The sequence below is a fragment of the Camellia sinensis genome, chromosome 11, assembly GCF_055761805.1.
Source record: "Camellia sinensis isolate YWXY chromosome 11, ASM5576180v1, whole genome shotgun sequence".
In the NCBI taxonomy this organism is placed as follows: Eukaryota; Viridiplantae; Streptophyta; class Magnoliopsida; order Ericales; family Theaceae; genus Camellia; species Camellia sinensis.
The window spans coordinates 167,003,145-167,025,231 of NC_138971.1; the positions used below are offsets into that span (position 1 = coordinate 167,003,145).

The window sequence follows — 22,087 nt, forward strand, 5'->3', positions numbered from 1 at the left end:
TCTTCTTATTTGTTGGCCACGGGGCCTTAGTTATGTTGGCGGAATGCCATTGTTGTAAAGGGTTACACCCTTCTTCTTGTACTTTTAATGATGTAAGCCCAAGGGCAATTTATTAAGTTAGTTCATGTAATGTTTACTTTGCATACGAATGAGAGTATTGTTAATCATTTCTACGGATTGAATGTATGAGTTTATTTCCGCATGTTATCTCTGAAATTGGATTAAGTTAAAGAATTTGGTAATGACTCCGAGTAATAAAAAGTGGGGCGTGACAGTCACAGCTCATTGGGCATTGTTTAATTACTGTATTGGCTTCTGCCAGGCCCTGTACTCTGTTTTACTGTACTACTGTTAAGTAGGCCTTCGGTAATCTCGGATTACTGGCCGGTTACGGTGCTAAACCCATAGGGCCGGGTTTGGGTCGTGACACTAACAAATATTACAAACGAGTATCACAAAACATCAATCAACCACCAAAATATTGTTTGAAACATCAAAAAGAAACTGTATCCATAAATTATAAACATTAAACAATTGTCTATATATTCCAAACATTTGAAAACTATATCCTTAAGTTCTAAACTGTACAAATTGTTTAAACCATCCAAAACTATGCATATATAACTTTCTAAACATATCGACAACTATTAAGAGATTATCTAAAGCTATCGACAACAGTTCCTATAGTAGTTGCAGCTGCAGCTGTAACAAATCCACTTGCTCCTATCACAGGGACGAGAGTGCCCGATGTATGTGTCAAGACACCTAAACCCACTGCAATAGCTGGAGCAACTAACCCTGTTGCATTTCTTGTCTGCATGACAAAGGAAACTTCACATAAGTACAAAAACCAATGACTTAGGGACAAAAATATTTCTTGAGGTATTAAGAAATGATCAAAAAATTTTAAAACATTAACAAAACATTTCCAAAATTAATAAAATAATTCAATGGCCCCATAAAAGCAATGTCATAATGGAAAATTAGCAAAAATTCAATATCTCAATTGTTTGCTACTAAATCCAGGCCATAAGAAGCTCAAGAGAAAAATCAAATTTAAAAAGTGGAAGAGGTGAAATTAATCTACTTCAATGAAAACAAAGAAAAAACTGAAAATTTGTGATTATTAGTAATATTCGTGCATGCCTAATATTTTAGCAACATCCCATGAAAGGATTTTCCAAAATGTTTGACATTACATTTATTCAGGTTATGATCAACCAAGTTCAAATGGGTCATGTCATTGTGCTAATGACCTTTTGTGGAATTTGGAAAGGTCCAAATGTTTACTATTAAGCACAAACTAAATAACACGTGTTTACAACAAGAAATATCCTAAAATAAATAATGTTTACTATATGAATTTTTCCATCTAAAAATATCAAAGAATTAACTTCATTAAGTAATTTGAAACTTTATTCGTCTAATCAAAATAGTTCCATCGACTTCTCATATCAACAGCTACTACATTTTTACAATCCTAACGCAATTTTAAATAGCAAATACGCAAAACTACATTAAAAGCAGGTCATTTCAAGAGCTTATATAGCAAGATTGTCGTCAAACCTAACACACTAAAGATGATGCCTAAAATGCAAGTTTCTTTAGACACTGTTTTCCATCTTATGATAATCATAGACATGTTCTTTATTTTTCGGGTATCAATCACAGATGAAACCTTATACCTTTTTTGGGTCACATCAGAGAGGCAAGATATGGTAATAACTTACAAGACAGATGCAACAGGTTCTTTCTTCATTGTTTCGATCTGAATAGATCTTTGTTTCTGTCAAACACTTTGAAGTCATATCTTCAGACAAGCCAGTGTTGACATTCCCTATCCTTTCTCCTTGAGCAAGAAGTTCTTGTCCAAAGCCAACTTCACATTAGTAATAGTTGGGGAAGACTACAAAAATGACTTTTTTAACAGTTAAATTTAACCACCTCACAACTTATGTCGTCGATGTCTAGCCTTATGTTTCCATATTGATCAGAAAAATTCCTGGAACTGGCATACAATGACGAGGGATCCATCATTATGAAATCCTGCAAAGATAAAAATGAATTCAAGTCACTAGCTGATCACAACTTGGGGTAAATACATAGTAACTGTTGCCCATATCAAAGGATGATCCAAGAATTCATTCCTATACATGTACCTACATCCTTGTCCAAGACTCCAAAATTTACTTATTTTATTTTTAATTATAGCTTAATTACTATCTTATCAATATTTAATTTCTTATTTTTAGGGAGTAGTTTCCTATTTTCTATTAGGAATTTATTTGGTAGATTTGAATATACTCCATATACTCTGTTATTTGTCCTCTTATCTCTCAAAACTCAACATAAAAGTACCAAGGCTTCATGTTTCAATCAATAACAAGTTGGTTATCTTTCAAAACTCAACATAAAAATACCAAGGCTTCATGTTTCAATCAATAACAAGTTGGGATTACCACATGACCTTGCCCAGAAATACTGGTTAAATACGTAGTCAAAATTAATAGTCGACTTCTAATGGAACTTGTCCTTGTACACAATAATGTACTCAATGGGGGAGTGAGTACAAATCTTTGTAGAAACTATCAGTTTATTTTGACTAAAAATATGGAAGTGTAGTTCTTTATGTCCAAAAAAAAAAGAAAAGAGCATGGTGTGGTCATATGAATTAGAATTCAATTGATGAGAGACAGAAGTACACTACAACTTCATCATAACATTATCTCAGTACCTCACAAACGTATGAAAAGAATATGGATTTCTGCTGACAACACAAATTAAAACTATCAAAACTGGTACAAGTCTACTTAATATGAAAGGAAAAGAACATATAATGATGTACCTGAATTTAATTTGACTTTGTCGAAAAGAATTGCTTTGATTTACTATTTGCACTTTATGCTTTATACAATATCATAGTGTGGTGCAAGTGTTGTAGTCATTATCTCTCTTAAAACACAAAAATCACCTAGGATTAACAGAGAATTACGCAATTAAGGGAATTAACAAAATAAAAATAAAAATGAGGCCTTACTTCATCCCCTCCGATTCTGCCATGTCACTTAGTTGCAGAAGGCACAATCATAGAAAGACAAAATGTGGGTTGTTACTCGCAGTCACATTCTCATAAAGCATGTTTTACACTAAAAATATGAATGGTAGAGACCTCTAACAATTTTTCTTCCTCTTCTTCTTCTTCTTCTTCATTTAATGTTGAAACCTAACAATTATCAGGTGGGAATTCAATCCAAATCACTAACAGTTAAGAGGATACATTTTCTTTAAGTAACTAGTTATCTACACAACTAAACACCCCATAATTCTGCCCAAAAACCACTTCCAGGTGAATTTTGAGTGGTTTTGTTGTTCTCTTATTTGGATAGAAAACTTCCCTTTCTTTCCTCTTCGTTAGTTCATCCCTTCGATGATTTTGGCTTTGTAAACAATGCCCCACCTAGCTGAATAAGCGTAAGAAAGTTACCTGGAAAAGAAAAAGAAAAAGGCAAGGTGCACATTCAAGTGAAATCAACGTTCACAAACAAAGATATCAACTTATGATTCCGGAAAATAAATAATAACAATATTCCAAAACACTAATAATGTAGAAAAAATAGCATCCTAAGAGAATATTCGAGTAGAGTTGAGTTGACAAAATAAAGAACAATTCATATATCAAGGCCGCTGTAGAAAATTCACATCACAATGTTACAGTTAAACAAGACAATCACTTGAAAGAAAAAATCTCCACAGATGAAAATTTGTAAATCAATATGTTTCTAAGCAAAATGAAGCTATAATATTACAAGGATGTCTTCCAACAATGGCCTACATATGGCAATAAGACATCTTTTTTGAAGGAGTTCAGCATAGAGAGCAAGGGAAATTTCAAAAAAGAGGCAGAGCAATGATGGTGTAACAACCCTCACTTTGTCATAGTCATGCTCACGTGCATTTGCATGATTGTAGACGTCCCCGAACGTCCCGGGAGGGAATCCCGTTTTGTTCATTGGGGCTTACTACAGTTCAGGACTCAATGTCACGGTCCTGTATCTAATCTTACAGAGTGCAATGCAAGACCGATGAATCATCAAAGAGTCCAAATCCGACAAATCGTTTTGAAAAATAGATTTTTAGAAAGAAGTGCCAAGCATGGACTGCTTTGCCAGATACAGAGTCGCCACCCAAATATTTTATTTTGGGGGAATTTAGGAAACCCTGACTCATGCCTAAGGCCACGTGTCCATCATCACCAAAGTTGCCTCGGCTCGAGAACTTGGGTACGATTGGGGAAGGTCACTTCGTGAGCACCCCCGCTCGCCCGATCAAAGATCGGCCTCTACTAACCATGATATCGAGTTTTAAAAACATTATGTGCTCTTATTCCAGTTTATTAGCCTAGAATTGCTATGTGATGTGCACAACATACAAGTATAGACTAGATTGCCTAAGTTGGAACAAAGTATCGCATATCCGTTTGTTTTGAAAATGGATTGAAGTTTGCTACTCGCAAGTATAGCAAACACGGGTTTCGATGAATTATTCCAACTCAAGCAACCCAGCCTTCACCCACAAGCATTCTGGCAGTTATATCACATAAACACATAGCCTCATGGTGAGCATGCTATCATGGCAGTCACTCATACGCATGCAAGGATGCTAAAACATAAATACTTACCGAGTACTCCAAGCCAAAACAGAAACTAGTTAGTAATCAATGCATGATCCTAGTTCATGTTAAGATGGCTAATGCAACACATGCAAAATGTAACTAAGGTAGGATCGGCTATTCTAAACATGGCATATGAAATGCAACAGATAACATGTATTCAACTTGGAATTGAAATACAATGCAATTAGTATGATGCACCGAGCCCAGTGCATGCAAGACAGATGAATGGATGCAAACATGCGAATATATAGATGCTAATTGAAACATGTCCTAAAACTAACCATCATAAGCAGGTAAATAAAAGGGAGAAAGACGTGGGGTTGGAAGACATACATCACACATACGCACACTTATTACAACATTGCCCTCCTCGGAGGGTTCGAATAAATTATACACAACCGAATGAATAACGAATTACAGTTAATTATTACATAACCCTAATTAATTAACAACTTAACTAGAATAAATAAGCTATCATACAAAACGTATGAAATGGACTGCCTCAGCTCGGTCTTGAATGACAAACAATGCATGCATGCTCGAGTCGCCTTGTCGAAAAATCCATCACGATGCTCCGACTTGCCATTGTTTGCAATTGACCTCAGAACACTGCACGAGGCTCCAGAAGGCTAAAACTCCACCCTGGGAAGCTGTGGGAAGGCTGCCGACCAGTCCTTGGCCTTGGAGACCACCTGCCGACCACCTTTTATGGTGGAGACCAAAAGAGGTGGTCGGCCTGCCATAAAAGCTGGTCGGCCGACCAGTGTCTGCCTCTTGCTCCTGGTTTTCTGCAACACAAAGCAAGAGAGAGGCATAGCATAGCAAGGTATTTTCAACAAATGTGTGCACGACCACTCTCTCATCATTACACAAGCTCATGGGAGTGTAGTCCTCGACCCTCGGGCCACCAATCACGCATCTCGATGCATGATGGCCGAGGAGTCGAATTGCACAACTTGATATGGAATGAATGCACATATGAAGACATAAACGCCTAAACTCCATCATGTGTTAGTCAAGAGGGTCGGCGACTAGGAATTAAGGTACATTTCGTCACTTTGAGTACAAAACGTTCCTCGTTTCCCGTGTTTGGACTAACTCCTATTCCAAACACAATGCAACAAGTATGGTATGCACAATGTGACTCTTGCATGCAAGCTAAATGCAATGCAACTTGGTCATGGAAACATGCAAGGGGTGGAACATGCAAACATGCACCTAGTATACACAATGTCAATATGGAACGCAACATGAACAACCTAGCAAGGCTAATGGCATGCACAATGCACAATGCTAATGTACACACACTTAATGCGAGACAATCATAAGCATGCAACAATATGACAAAATGAGACTAGCATACACGATGCGAATGTCAAATAGCATACTCAATGCGATGAACTACATGGCATGCGCAATGCTAAATGGACTTAAACCAAGATGGATAGGCCTCAGCCACACCCAAATCAGTGGCCAGACATGATGAAATTAGGCAACAAAACACATGCAAACATGCACAAATGCAAGGGACCAAACCTAAGGCACCAAATGCAACTCTATCAAAGCATGGCAAGGGATGAAATATGGCATACAAACACACATTTTTCAGCTCTGAAATTACATGCAAGATGGTCACGAATCATGCAAACACGTCACACAATGCATGCTAGATGGCCCGAATATCGAAACTAGTGAAGCGCATTACACTAGAGGTACATAAAGCAATGCACAAATGGCAAAACCAACCCCAAACAGACCTTAGGCAGGTCCAAGACAGTGGGAAAATGGTCTGAAATGATGGCTTGAAAGGCATGGAAATGAAGCTCATGCAATGATCGAAAAACGAGGCATACAAGCACGACTCTCAAACGCATTTAAAGAGTGGAAAACATGGAAATATGGCATACATGTAAGCTCTAAAATATGATTCACAGTGGCCCCAAAACATGGAAACACTTCAAGACAAGCATGCAATAGGCTCCAAAACTCAAAACTAGGCAAGGGTATTGAACTACAACCATGCATAGCAAGCATCATTCGACCATGAGGCATAAAAACAGAGCTAAGGCAGTCCAAAACATGCACAAAATTAGTTTAAAGCATGGCCAAAAAGTGCTAGAATCAAAGGCCAAAATAGCATGCAATGTAAGCTAGTAAAGAGGATTTGCACTACAAGCATGTGAGGCAGTCAAGAGGCCATCAAACCAGCAAAATTTAGAGGTATGAAATGCCAAATAAATCCCAAAAACCCACTGAAACATGGTCTATTCATGCAAGAATGATAGGCTCCTTTGATAGGCTATAAAGAGGGTTGTTCTACACATGCAAGATTGACACCCAAAATGGAAAAATGGGCTCTGGAAAGAGCCTATGAAGATCCTAAAACCCACTAAAAATGCTCTGAAACATGGCTTGGAAGCATGCAAATAAGGACTCATTTGTTAGGCCAAATATGCTAGTAAACAAGACAAGGGGTGAGAGGGTCACCCCTCTCTGATTTTGGTGCTCAAAATAGCATTCTAGCCACTGAAAATCTGCTGGATTTCAGTGGCTAAGAGACCAAACAAAGGTCAATGCAAAGGCCCTAAGGCATGGCTCAAAATAAGATGAAATGAAGCATGCAAAGGGGGTAGATGATCCCCAACAGAAAAATGATCTTAAACAAACATGTTAAGGACCTCAAAATAAGACTTTTTCAGTTTATGACAAAGCCCAAATATGCTTGTAAATATAGCTAAGATGTGAAGCAAAATAAAGCTAAAAAGGGAAAAAGGTGTGTTACCCTTGTAGCCAAGAACTCCAGCAGCTTCTAGACCAAAACAGCAAACCTTCAACCTCTGAAAATGGCCTCCAAGATGTTTAGAGTGATGGTAGAGGGGTTAGGCTAGGAGGTGGTATGCAATGGGCCAAGAACAAGGGACTTTTTAACATAAAATAGAGAGATATAGAGAGATAGATATATGTATGCCTTAACCAATTTTCTGAACCTTTGATAATGAGGGAGAGGGTCTCTCTTATAGCCAAAGAGGTCCAAAGCTTCTTCAAGAATCCAAAAACCAAGTTTGAAGATCCTGTATGGAGGATCAATTCCGTGTCTTCCAACTAGCACATCTGGCAACAACTCACAAAGACAAGACAGAGGGGAGTAAGCCGACCACTTGCCCTGGTCAGCCGACTAGGTTCAAAAGGGTCAAGTCTCAAAACTTGGTCGGCAGCCTCCTAGAGTGGTCTAGGGTGGTCTCCTCACCCAATGCACGCTAGTGGTGTGGTGGGAGACCAACAATTGTGGCCCAAAAATGAGGGAGACCAGCTACCTGACAAGAAAAATCATCTGGCGGGGAAAAGTGGTCTCCAAGAAGAAAAGGTGGTCTCCCACCCTTGTACCACCTTCCAGACAATGAAAATAGGGTCCATGCAAAAAATGAACCAAGACGGATGCAAAACGAGGGTTCGGGGGCCAAAACGCGCAGTTGGGTGCCCCGAAAACTGACTGTTAAGCATCGAAAGTGGCGTGCGACCACAAAGGTGGTCTCCCGGGTCACAGTGTCCCTCTAGAGAGAGGAAACAAGGCGTGTGCAAAAACCCAGAGCAAACGGAGAAAGTGAACCGAGGCGCACGACCGACTGCTCTGAAAATCGAAAACTGGTCTCCAAACGGGAACAGTGGTCTACGACCACGAAAAGTAGCCTACAGCCACTGAGAGATGGTCTACGAGACCTCTCCCTCCCTTCGGGAAGAGATAGCAGAACCTAGTTCGTAAACCAAGGAAAACCACAAAAGAGTCCCGAAGTCGGGAGGCAAGGTTCTCAGCCGGGACTCTGTAACCTCAAAACGAGCACAACATGCGCAATCACCGAGCGCTCAATCGATGACGTCTGAGTCTTAAGGTCGGTGAAAAATGGGGTGTCTACAATGATCTTTGTTTTGCTTAAACTTGCATTTTTGTGGACCTTGATTTGTTTTGTCTAAGTGTTACTTGCATGCTTTGTTTCTCGCTTGGTGTGTGTTAAGCCGAGGTCATCTTAAGCCTAGGTCACACCTTCGAACCTCTTACACCTAGGACCATCTTGAAACCACTTTGGTTGACCTCCACCTTCACCCTGGCATATTGGCCGAGATGTCATCATCTAGGCCGAGGTGTGCATCACCTAGGCCGAGATGTGTATCATCTAGGCCGAGATGTTATCATCTAGACATCCTAGATCTTTGACCCTTGCACCTAGTGATCTTGTTCCTAGACTAATATGACCTTGACCGAGGTGTGGCACATCTAGGCTGAGGTGTGGCACAGCTAGGTCAAGTGTTATCCTTCCTAGCCGAGATCATTGAGACGTTACTTTCCAAAGCTTATGTCTCGATCCGTGGTCATTGTATTGTTAGAGTACCCATGTCACCTTACTTGTTGTATACACTTTGTCATGCTCTTGTCTTGTCAGTCAGTCACCTTTTTGAGGAGAGCCAACCAGCCGTTGCCACGTGTCCTAGCAGAGGGTTAAGTCAGTCTGCAGTAAAGAAAACATATCATTTTGTCATATCCTTGCCTTTGAAGAGAGAGAAGCTCTAGGAAGAGGCAGAGAAGTTCTTAGAGTGAGAGAGCTAGAATCCAAGCTTGATCCTTAGAGTTTGAACCGTTAGATTCATGTTTTGAGGTTAGATTCTTGATCTACTCTTGTTGTTCTTTATGTTAATTCGATCACATTGCATGATCTAGCACGATTCATAAGCCATGCATTGATTTAAAGCTTGTTTTAGAAAGAGAAAATGATGTTCTTGTGTTGTTGAAGAAAAATCATGTTTTGATCTGAAAGTTTGTAACAAGTTCCATCATTTTGTGTTTTTTTTCATAAGATCTTCAAGCATGGGTACCCGGGTCCATGTTTTCGAACTCATCTCATGAAATCTCAGATTTTGAATAAAGAAGTTATGATTTTAGCATTCATGTTCTTCATGTTCTTCAAAAAGAAACCCAGATTTTCAGACTCCATTTCCCTGAATGTGGTCATCAGGACCACACCTCGGCCAAGAGGTGTGGGACCTCGGCCAAGACCTGGTTAGTACCCAGCATGTTTTCCTGAGATAAGAAACAGTGTATTAACTCCCAGCACGTGTTTTGCTTTGTCTTGACTTAGTTTTGAAAGAAATGCCGAGATCATTTACACTCATGAAAAGCTTGTTTTAAGAATGCATTTCATACCCATCTTTGAGCATCTCTTCTTGTCTTCTTGAAGTGCATTCAGTGGACTTTGCCATGTATTTGTAGGTCTTGGATTCTTGCCTTAATCCCTACACCTGAAGAGCTATGTGAGTGGTATTTTTAATAAAGTTATGTTATAAAGTTTTGATAAAGCTTTGCTTTGTTTTGGAAAAGTGTTTGTTCAAGTATGAATGATTATCCCTAGTTTTGTATCAAGTATTATCTTGTTTTGATGACATTCTTGGAAAGTCCTTAGTATCACGACCCAAACCCGCCCCTATGGGTTTAGCACCGTAACCGGCCAATAATCCGTGATTACCGAAGGCCTGCTTAATAGTCAAACAATAATACAGAGTACAGGGGCATGGCGGAAGCCAAAATAGTAAATAGACAATGTCTAATGAGCTGTGACAGTCTGTATGCAAAAAGACTTATCATATAGATTCACATTCTGAAACAAAATAGTATGTACAATATATACAATCATTCAAGACAGGGACTTAATCCCTATTAGAACAGTACAATACAGTAACATTCAGTCTATACAGATTATAAACAAAAAGGGGAAATCCAAAACTCCCCAAGCAGCCTCAGCTTGAACAGAACAGGAACCTCGAAGTGAGGCACAAAGGTTGGCTTGACAAAACTGGAGTTTACCCTAACACTTCTAGCAACGGTCCGGTGCCTGTACACCTACATATGCATATGAGCAGTGAGTTAAAGCCCAGTGAATAACATAATGCATAAAGAGGTTAAGAATGAATATCCTTTCAGTATTGAAAATAGTCAATTGATTCAGTATATCAGTCATTCAGTCATAACAGTCATATGTGGTACATCCAATAGCAGAACAGTACAGTAAACAGTAGGTCTTGAAAGATCGAACAGTCAATGATGGCCATCAGTAATGGTTCCAAACATGGGAACCGACAGAAATCTCTGTAACAGTAGCAGTAGCAGTAACAGTAACAGTAACAGTAGTTGCTAAGGATGCCACAATATAGTTCAGAATAGAAGACAAACATTCATTCAGTTAACAGTAAACAGTTTAGAAAACAGTTCAATTGATCATTTAGAAAATATTCATTTTTGAATATATCTTTGCAACATTGTTACTCACAGAGTTCTGGGCTACAAGTAAGCTAGTACGCGTCCTCGGTTGCCAACCCTACACAGTTACAGAGTGAACACACACTAAGCTACATTGTTGGGAAAAATAGTAACTTAATCCCTAGTTTGACTCGGCGTGGTTCTACATCAATATCCTCATTAAGATGCCTTAAACTAGGTCTAAGAATGCCTAGAATGGAATGAGGATGCAAAGATGCACTTTGAAAACATTTTCGAAAAACAGAGGTCCCACTTGAGCGTGGGTTTCCCCACTCGAGCGGACGTGCAAACAAAAGGGTACGCTCGAGCGTAAACTTTCCCGCTCGAGCGGACTGAAAAAGTACTGGATGTATGAAAATCATGCTCGATTGGGTGCTCGATACCCGCTCGAGCGTGTGACACAAGTCCTCGCTCAAGCGCCCAATACCCCGCTCGAGCGGACTGTAAAACAGTGCAAAGTGCTGGGAGCACGAATTTCACGCTCGAGCGCCAGTCACTCCGCTCGAGCGTGAGTCCAAAATCTGGGAATTCCAGATTCGAACCTCAAGCTCAAAACCAAGTTTTAATGGACTAAATTCGATCCTTTTGGGCTAATTTTCTGGAAAACACTTCAAAAACCATAAGTACAACATGTTTCAAAGATCAATTTGAGAAATCAAAGTCCGAAGGTAGTTCAATTAAATCCAATTTTCATGAACAAAGCTCAAACATGACATGCATGAGTTTAAACCAATTCAAAGCTTCAATTACATGCTCTAATGAGCCAATTTCTTCTAAAACATGGTAAAATCATGGACTACGACCAAAAGATGAACATGCATGAAGCAATCTCATGAACAATAACTTCAAAACTCAAGAATGGCAACATGCATGCATGAATTAAGCTACAATACAACATTATAAGGCTCAATCTAGGCTTAGATCACTAAGGACACAAGAACCATGCCTAAATCAATTCAAAAACAAGTTCAAGAAGGTGGATGTTCTACCTTAAGTCTTGTATTCAAGGTCTAGGAGCTCAATTTGCAATCTATACTTCAATTCTTCAAGTTCTTCGAGCCAATTCACAAAATCAAGTTGAAATCACTCCTATTCTCTCACTCTCTCACTCCAGTCGGTTGTGGCCTCTAAAAAGGCTGAGGGAGAAATGTTATGTGATCAAGTGCAAGGCTCAAATGTGTTAGGTAGTGGGCCACCAGGATGACAATATGGTAAATAGGACAACTTATGTAATTTAGCTCATTTAAATCTAATTTAATCATACCAAATCACAATTCAGATAAGTATGCCATAAAATCACATAAATTATGGTTAACACATAACACTAATCAATTTCAATTTCGGCCGCCGATAAGGCTTTCAATTTGCAGTTTAAAGCATAAAACATGAACAGATAGTTTAACAGTCAACAGATAGATATGCATTCAAACTAGTACAATCAATCAATCAGTTTAGTAATTTAAGTTAATTCAGTCAATTATCATAATCAATCTTAGTTTAGCAGTAATCAGTAGGGTTATCAGGAATCAGTAGTGAGGGTTATTACACTTAGTGATAGGGGACTATAATGCAACTAGTACCTTTGTTTGAGATATCTCCCTTGCCACCGACGGCCTTGTGCGGGTGGGTTTGTCTAATCGATTTCGGGTCGATTATTCCCTTGTTTTGTCAAGAATGTCATCCCTTGTATTATGTAGATGCTAGTAAGCATCCCTTGAAGCTTTGAAAAACTTGATAGATGAACTTGATTCATCCCTTGATTTTGTACAAGCTATGATATGTATTGTTTTAATAAAGATCTCGGATATCATTCATTCAAACCTTTATTACTAATATCATTCACTGAGTATCCAAGTTCACTCTCTCCTTATATATATGTTGGTGACGACCAAGAAGGCGATGACGCCTAGATGTGTTTTGCAAGATGTTTTGGATTCATGTTTTGCTAGCATCTTGAAGATTATGCTTCTTAGCTCTGTATTACATGTATTTTGTATATGTCGGCTTGAGAAGCCTTTTGATCAAGATGTAATATGTACTTTATTTTATTTGTATCCAAGTTGTAAAATCATGTTAAGATGTATGTCATTTCATTTGATCTATGCACAAATCTTATGGACTACCTAGATTTATATATATTACTTCCGCACATGTAGGCCCCATATGTATACTCTGATTGTGTGTGAATTTTTGTAAGTTGGTCTTTGGTAACCTCGGATTACTGGCCATCACGGCACCATTCTACTAGGGGCGGAATGGGGTCGTGACAGATTGGTATCAGAGCACCGGTTCCTTATAGTACATTATTCATACACACTTGAGTCCTAAAGAGCATTGGATCTCCCTTAGAATGATCTTAGGATTGTATCATATTGCTTGCTACTTGACCAGATGTGCATCATCCCAGCATGATTATTTGTTACTTGCACACATGTCTATTTGTTCATTTTGTTTTAAAGTCATATTCTACATACTCTTACCATCATGAGAAGGGGTAGACCTCCAGTTGGCCGAGATCATTCCGAGGATAGATTGGACAGATTAGAAAGGTTGGTCGAAGGTTTGGTCCGTGAGTTGAGACAACCTAGGCCACAAGACACTAGTACCACCTCTACTCAGGCGGAGCAGACAAACAGCCGAAATGTAGTTTCACCTGCACTTCCTCCAGTGCCGTAACTGCCTCCACAACCAGCTTTATATGGGGACGGCACGATAACTTTGATCAAAGAGTTCAAGAAGATGAACCCGCCGAGATTCCAAGGGGGTATAAAGCCGATGAAAGCCGAAGCGTGGGTCTTGGAAATGAAGAAGTTGTTTGAGATTTTTCCCAACACCGACACTCAGAAGGTGTCATTGGCAGCATTTACATTGGACGACGATGCTCGAAGATGGTGGATGATGATCCGAGAAGGAAATCCAGGTTTGACTTGGGCTAGATTTTTGGAATTGTTTTATGACAAGCACTTTCCCCTCAATGTCCCAGATCGCAAGACCACCGAATTCCAGACTTTGACACTGAGCAGCAAAACCGTGGCTGAATACGATCGTGCTTTCACTGAGTTAGCAAGGTATGCACCCCACATGGTCAATAGTGAATATAGAAAAACTAGAAAATTTGAGAGTGGACTTCGTGGACCCATACAAGATCGGGTGAATATGCTCAACATGCAGACTTACGCCGGAGCATTGGATAAAGCCATCCTAGCAGAAGCCCATTTAAACAGATATCAGAGTTCAGGGGAGAGCCAGAGAAAGAGGCAGAATTATGACAATCGCCGAGTATTGCTTGGTGCCAAGAAGAAGACGAATATAGGCAGTTCCAGCAACTTGAATCAAGAAGGTGATACTAAGTTGACATGTTCAAGTTGTGGGAAGCCACATTTCAGGGTCGGTTGTTGGGCGTCTGGAGCTTGCTTTGAGTGCTGTGAGATGGGTCACCGTGTCAAGGACTGTCCCAGGACAGAGGCTAATGATAGTAGGAAAAATGGGAGTACTTCAGGTGCTGCACAGAAAAACAACGTCGGCAAAGGACAGATAAGGCAGGGCAGAGTTTTTGCATTGGTGCCAGGAGACACCCAGAGCGCCAAGACGGTAGTGTCAGGTACCCTTCCAATTTGCTCTCAAGATGCATATACATTGATTGATTCGGGTTCTACACATTCATTTGTAGATGCTAAATTTGCCAAGAAGTTAAATAGGGAACTAGAATCCCTTGGTTATGTGTTATCTGTATCGACTCTATCTGGGAGAACTATGACTGTTGCATACATCTATAGGGCGTGTGTTGTTGTGATAGAGGATATTGAATTATTAGTTGATTTGATGCCATTGAATATGACTCATTTTGATGCTATATTGGGAATGGATTGGTTGGTAATTAATTGTGCATCCATTAATTGTGTTTCCAAAAGTGTCACATTGAAACCCCCAAACCAAGCCGAGGTTACGTTTCAGGGTAAAGGAGTAGTATCCCCACCTTACTTGAATTTGTCTATGAAGGCTTATAAGTTGATCTAAAAAGGGTGTCAAGGTTATTTGTGTAGCGTACTAAGTAATCTGAATGGAAACGTTGAATTGGCCGATATCCCAATTGTTAATGAATTCCCCGACGTCTTTCCAAATGATTTGTCTGGCTACTTAGTCGATAGAGAAGTAGACTTTACTGTTGATGTTATGTCGGGAAGCCAGCCTATCTCCAAAACACCCTATAGAATGGCCCCAGCCGAGCTTAAGGAATTGAAACTGCAATTAAAAGAGTTGTTAGATAAGGGTTTTATTAGGCCGAGCACTTCACCTTGGGGAGCACCAGTTCTATTTATTAAGAAAAAGGATGGCGCACTTCATCTTTGTATTGATTATCTCTTGGCCATGTCATCTTCCCTTTTCCCAAGTGGCATACACGCCACCATGGCTCTGCCAGTCAACTTTCACTAACGGAATCTCTTTGTTTCTCAACTTCTTGATCCGTCTGTTTATAATCTGAACAGGTCGTTCCTCGTAAGTGTAGTCATCACTCAGCACTACACAAGTAGGCTCAATCACATGGAAGGGATCCCGAAGGTATTCCCTCAACATTGAAATATGGAACATGTTGTGCATATGCTCCATTTCAGGAGAAGTGCTACTTGATACGCCACCGGATTGATTTTCTCAATGATCTCATACGATCCGACGTATCTCGGCGCTAACTTACCCTTGACTCCAAAATGAGTCTGGCCTTTCATTGGTGTCACTTTCACAAAAACGTGATCACCTACTTCATACTCTCTGTCTTGCCTTCTAACATCCGCATAACTTTTTTGTAGTTTCATACACAATCTCGGGCCCAAGCGAAGGCCCATCTCTAACTTCTGCCCAGCAAATCGGAGATCTACATTTTCTTCCATACAATGCCTCGAAAGGCACCATTCCAATACTTGAATAGAAGCTTTTGTTGTAGGCAAATTCAGCAAACGGTAGATGACTTTCCCAATTTCCCTGGAAATCAAGAACACACATCCGTAGTAAATCCTCTAGATTATGGATGGTTCTTTCTGACTTACCTTCTATCTGAGAATGGTAGGCACTACTCAGTCTCAGTTCAGTACCCAATGCCGCTTGCAGACTTTGCCAAAATCTCAATGTAAACTTCGAGTCCCTATCAGAAACAATGGACACAAGCACTCCATGCAATCTCACAATTTCATCAATATAGAGTATAGCCAATTTGTCCGCATTATAAATTGTTTTGACAGGTAAGAAATGAGTAGATTTAGTCAGTCTATCAACAATAACCCAAATTGAGTCCATACCTTTACAGGAGCGAGGTAAACCAATAATAAAATCCATGGTAATATGTTCCCATTTTCACTCCGGTATCGGTAAGGGTTGCAGTAAGCCTGCGGGTCGTTGATGTTCGGCTTTGACTTGTTGGCAATGAAGACATTTTGATACAAAATCAGCAATTTCTTTCTTCATTCCTTGCCACCAGAAATTCAATTTGAAGTCTTGGTACATTTTCGTATTCCTTGGATGGATAGACAATTTTGAATTGTGGCCCTCTTGCAGAACTCTTCTTTTCAGTTCAGAATCATTCGGTACACATAATCTTCCCTGGAATTTCAACACATCATTCTCAAATTTGAAATCCGGCCTTGGTTTGGATTCTCGTTCTTCGATGATCTTCTTCAAGAAATCATCCTGTTGCTGTTTTTCATTAATTTCTTCAATCAGTGCCAGTTGAGCAGAAATAGTAGCTACTGTTCCACCTTGTTCTCGCAAAACAATCTCATTTTTAGATTTCTCAAGGTCACAAAGCAACTCTTTCTGTCCGGTGAGTAAACAGGCTAAGTTTCCAATCGTTTTCCATCTCAGTGCATCGGCAACAGTGTTAGCTTTCCCCGAATGGTACAAAATTTGCAGGTCATAGTCTTTTATCAGTTCTAACCATCTCCGCTGCCTCATGTTCAGTTCTTTCTGTGTGAAGAAATACTTCAAACTTTTGTGGTCTGTGTGTACCTCACATGTAGCCCTATAAAGGTAATGACGCCAGATCTTCAGTGCAAACACTACTGCAGCAAGTTCTAGATCATGGGTCGGGTAGTTCTTTTCATGCGGTCTTAGTTGTCGGGAAGCATAGGCAATAACTCTCCTATTCTACATTAAAACACATCCCAAACCCTTATGAGAAACATCACTAAAAATGGTAAAACCATCCGTACCTGAGGGTAGGGTAAGAACCTGTGCAGTCACAAGTCGAGTTTTCAACTCTTGGAATGCTGATTCCCTTTGGTCAGTCCAGTCAAATGATATCCCTTTTTGTGTCAGTTGAGTCAATGGTAAGGCAATTTTGGAGAAGTCTTTGACAAATCTTCTGTAATACCCGGCTAATCCCAAAAAGCTTCGGACTTCTGTAACATTTGTTGGTCTAGGCCAATTTACTACTGCCTCAACTTTCTGCGAATCAACTGAAATTCCATCCTTGCTAATAACATGTCCCAAAAACATAACATGATCAAGCCAAAATTCACATTTAGACAGTTTAGCATACAGTTTCTGTTCTCTTAGGGTCTGTAAGGCAAGTCCCAAATGATGTTCATGTTCTTCTCTACTTTTAGAATAAATCAGAATGTCGTCTGTAAATACAACAATAAAGTCATCGAGGAATGGTTTAAAAATTCTGTTCATAAGGTCCATAAATGCAGCAGGTGCATTGGTAACTCCGAAAGGCATAACTAGGAATTCGTAATGTCCATACCTCGTTCGAAAAGCAGCTTTGTCAATTTCCTCTGGTTTAACCTTCAACTGATGATATTCGGATCTAAGATCAATCTTAGAGAACACTTGAGCACCCTGTAACTGATCAAATAAGTCATCAATACGCGGCAATGGATATTTATTTTTCACAGTTACCTTGTTCAGTTCACGGTAGTCAATACAAAGTCTCAGTGAGCCGTCTTTCTTTTTCATAAATAAGACAGGTGCGCCCCATGGTGAAGTACTGGGCCTGATGAACTTCTTATCTAATAGTTCTTGCAGTTGCACTTTCAATTCTTTCAGTTCAGTCGGAGTCATTCGGTAAGGAGCTTTAGATACTGGCTGTGTAACCGGAATCACATCAACGGTGAACTCAATCTCCCTGTCAATCAAATCCCCTGGCAGATCATCTGGAAAAACATCTAGGAATTCTCTGACTATAGGAACATTGTTCACATCAGTATTATCATCAGTAGGTACAGTCAATACAGAACATAGGTACCCTTTACACCCCTTTTCTAATCAGTTTACAAGCTTTCATAGATGAAATCAGATATGGGGGAGGTACTACTCCTACTCCGTTAAACACAAATTCAGGCAATCCGGGTGGACGGAAAACAACTTGTTTTGTTACACAATCTATGGTAGCATTGTATTTTGTTAACCAGTCCATTCCCAATATCACATCAAAATGATCTATATTCAATGGCAGTAAATCAATATACAAATGTGCCTCTCCAACAATGATTTCACATGCAGGGTACATATAAGCACAAGCCATAGATCCCCCAACAGGTAAAGATACAGCTAATAGATAATTCATGGGTTCTAATGGTCTATTCAACTTTCGCGAAAAAGCATGCGATACATATGAATGTGTAGACCCCGAATCAATCAGTACATAAGCATTTTAGGTACAAATAGAGAGGATACTTGACACGACGGTCTCGGTATTTTGTACGTCTCCCGGTACGAGTGCGAACACTCGGTCTTGCCTCATAGGCTCCTTCCCAGTAGATTTGGGATTGGGTTTTGGTAGAGCAGTTGATGCTACGCCACTGGCTGCAGCTTGACTATTGCCCTAAGGAGCAGAGGGGCAATCTTTTACCATGTGGCCCACCTTGCCACACCTGTAACAAGCACCAGATAATTTATAACAAACCCCTTTGTGTTTCTTACCACATTCGGAGCAGGGCGGTATGGAACCACCTCCTGACTAGAGCTGGTGGTTGACCTTGAGTTTTGCTTTTTGTTCAGTGGGTTGTTTCTGCCTTTCTTGAATTTAAAACCGCGTTTCTTCCCATGCCACTCAGTTGCGGGTGTTTCAGTCTATTTCAAAGCTTCGATATTTGCTTCGGCCATAATGGCTCAGTCAAGGACATCCACATACTTCAATAGTTTCAAAACATTGATCCTATCAAGGATTTCAACATTAAGGCCGCCTTCAAACTTCCTGGCTTTTTGTAATCTGTATCAATCATGTGTGGTGCATAACGGGCAAGTTCTGTAAACTTTGTTTCATACTCTCCTACAGACATGGTACCTTGTTTCAGTTGTTCAAATTCAGTCACCTTTCTGTCCCTAACACACTGAAGGAAGTACTTTTCGAAGAAGGACTCCTCAAATTGAGCCTAGGTCATGACAATATTTGTATCACGAATCAACATCCACCACCTTCTAGCTTCTTCTTGTAAGGTGAAGGTAGCTAGCAACACTTTATGTGCTTCAGAGCACGGAAACACTTCAAACAATTTTTCTGTTTCAAGAACCCAAGCCTCAGCCTTTAAGGGTTCAAGGCCTCCTTGAAAGGATGACGGTTTCATCTTACTAAATTTCTGTGTCAAAGCTATGATATCATCATTAACAGGTGGCTCTGGTTGTACTGGAGGAGGTGGGGGCTGTTGGTTCTGTTGTTGTTCTAGTCTTGCGGTTAGTAGTTCCACCATTCTCTCCAACCTCGCCATTCTTGCCTCAGAGGATTCAGTTTCATTAGTAGTGCATGCATTACCCATTTCACTATATGCAACATAGTAAAAATAAACATAGGAAGTTGCATACTTTAAACATTTAAATATAAGCAGTTATATGTTTCAACACATTAACACATATTCATGACATGTCCACACACACTTTTCATGCTCATGTGATGCCCTAATTGCTTTTCCAGGACACCCTATAGCTCATTTGGACACGTGTGTGCGGTATAACTCGTGGTTAAGTATCGCTCTGATACCACTTTGTCACGACCCAAACCCACCCCTATGGGTTTAGCACCGTAACTGACCAGTAATCCGTGATTACCGAAGGCCTGCTTAACAGTCAAACAATAATACAGAGTACAGGGGCATGGCGGAAGCCAAAACAGTAAATTGACAATGTCCAATGAGCTGTGACATCCTGTATGCAAAAAGACTTATCATATAGATTCACATTCTGAAACAAAACAGTATATACAATATATACAATCATTCAAGACAGGGACTTAATCCCTATTAGAACAGTACAGTACAGTAACATGCAGTCTATACAGATTATAAACAAAAAGGGGAAATCAAAAACTCCCCAAGTAGCCTCTGCTTGAATAGAACAGGAACCTCAAAGTGAGGCACAAAGGTTGGCTTGACAAAACTGGAGTTTACCCTGACGCTTCTAGCAACGGTCCGGTGCCTGTACACTTACATATATATATGAGCAGTGAGCTAAAGCCCAGTGAATAACATAATGCGTAAAGAGGTTAAGAATGAATGTCCTTTCAGTATTGAAAACAGTCAATTGATTTAGTATATCAGTCATTCAGTCATAACAGTCATATGTGGTACATCCAATAGTAGAACAGTACTGTAAACAGTAGGTCCTGAAAGACTGAACAGTCGATGATGGCCATCAGTAATGGTTCCAAACATGGGAACCGACAGAGATCTCTATAACAGTAGCAGTAGCAGTAACAGTAACAGTAACAGTAACAGTAACAGTAACAGTAGTTGCTAAGGATGCCACAATACAGTTCAGAATAGAGGACAAACATTCATTCAGTTAACAGTAAACAGTTCAGAAAACAGTTCAGTTGATCATTCAGAAAATATTCATTTTCGAATATATCATTACAACATTGTTACTCACAGAGTTCTGGGCTACAGGCAAGCTAGTACACGTCCTCGGTTGCCAACCTTACACAGTTACAGAGTGAACACACACTAAGCTACACAGTTGGGAAAAATAGTAACTTAATCCCTAGTTTGACTTGGTGTGGTTCTACATCAATATCCTCATTAAGATGCCTTAAACTAGGTCTAAGAATGCCTAGAATGGGATGAGGATGCAAAGATGCACTTTGAAAACATTTTCGAAAAACAGAGGTCCCGCTTGAGCGTGGGTTTCCCCGCTCGAGCGGACATGCAAGCAAAAGGGTACGCTCGAGCGTAAACTTTCTCGCTGGAGCGGACTGAAAAAGTACTGGATGTGTGAAAATCACCCTCGATTGGGCACTCGATACCTGCTCGAGCATGTGACACAAGTTCTCGCTCGAGCGTCCAATACCCCGCACGAGCGGACTATTTAATGTACTAAATTCGATCCTTTTGGGCTAATTTTCTGGAAAACACTTCAAAACCCAGAGTTTAACATGCTTTAAAGATCAATTTGAGAAATCAAAGCCCAAAGGTAGTTCAATTAAATACAATTTTCATGAACAAAGCTCAAACATGACATGAATGAGTTTAAACCAATTCAAAGCTTCAATTACATGCTCTAATGAGCCAATTTCTTCTAAAACATGGTAAAATCATGAACTATGATCAAAAGATGAACATGCATGAAGCAATCTCATGAACAATAACTTCAAAACTCAAGAATGGCAACATGCATGCATGAATTAAGCTACAATACAACATTATAAGGCTCAATCTAGGCTTAGATCACTAAGGACACAAGAACCATGCCTGAATCAATTCAAAAACAAGTTCAAGAAGGTGGATGTTCTACCTTAAGTCTTATATTCAAGGTCTAGGAGCTCAATTTGCAATCTATACTTCAATTCTTCAAGTTCTTCAAAAATCAAGTTGAAATCACTCATATTCTCTCATTCTCTCACTCTAGTCGGTTGTGGCCTCTAAAAAGGCTAAGGGAGAAATGTTATGTGACCAAGTGCAAGGCTCAAATGTGTTAGGTAGTGGGCCACCAGGATGACAATATGGTAAATAGGGCAACTCATCTAATTTAGCTCATTTAAATCTAATTTAATCATACCAAATCACAATTCAGATAAGTATGCCATAAAATCACATAAATTATGGTTAACGCATAACACTAATTAATTTCAGATTCGGCCGCCGATAAGGCCTTCAATTTGCAGTTTAAAGCATAAAACATAAACAGAT

The 22,087-nt window shown here is 39.7% G+C and overlaps 2 long non-coding RNA genes across 2 annotated transcripts in view; both read right to left on the reverse strand.

Annotated features, from left to right (window-relative positions):
* Nucleotides 1-481: 481 nt before the first annotated feature.
* LOC145802996 (uncharacterized) lies at nucleotides 482-1,865 on the reverse strand. Its single transcript, XR_014344926.1, has 2 exons — nucleotides 1,731-1,865; nucleotides 482-814 (listed from the first exon to the last, which is right to left on the reverse strand). It is a non-coding gene; the product is annotated as an uncharacterized LOC145802996 (long non-coding RNA).
* Nucleotides 1,866-1,944: 79 nt separating this feature from the next.
* LOC114261325 (uncharacterized) overlaps nucleotides 1,945-22,087 on the reverse strand; it is a 30,297-nt gene continuing 10,154 nt past the window's right edge. Inside the window, exons 4-5 of the long non-coding RNA XR_014344925.1 lie at nucleotides 2,846-3,484; nucleotides 1,945-2,046 (exon numbers count right to left, since the gene is read on the reverse strand). This is a non-coding gene — a long non-coding RNA (uncharacterized LOC114261325). The remainder of the gene's footprint in view (nucleotides 2,047-2,845; nucleotides 3,485-22,087) is intronic.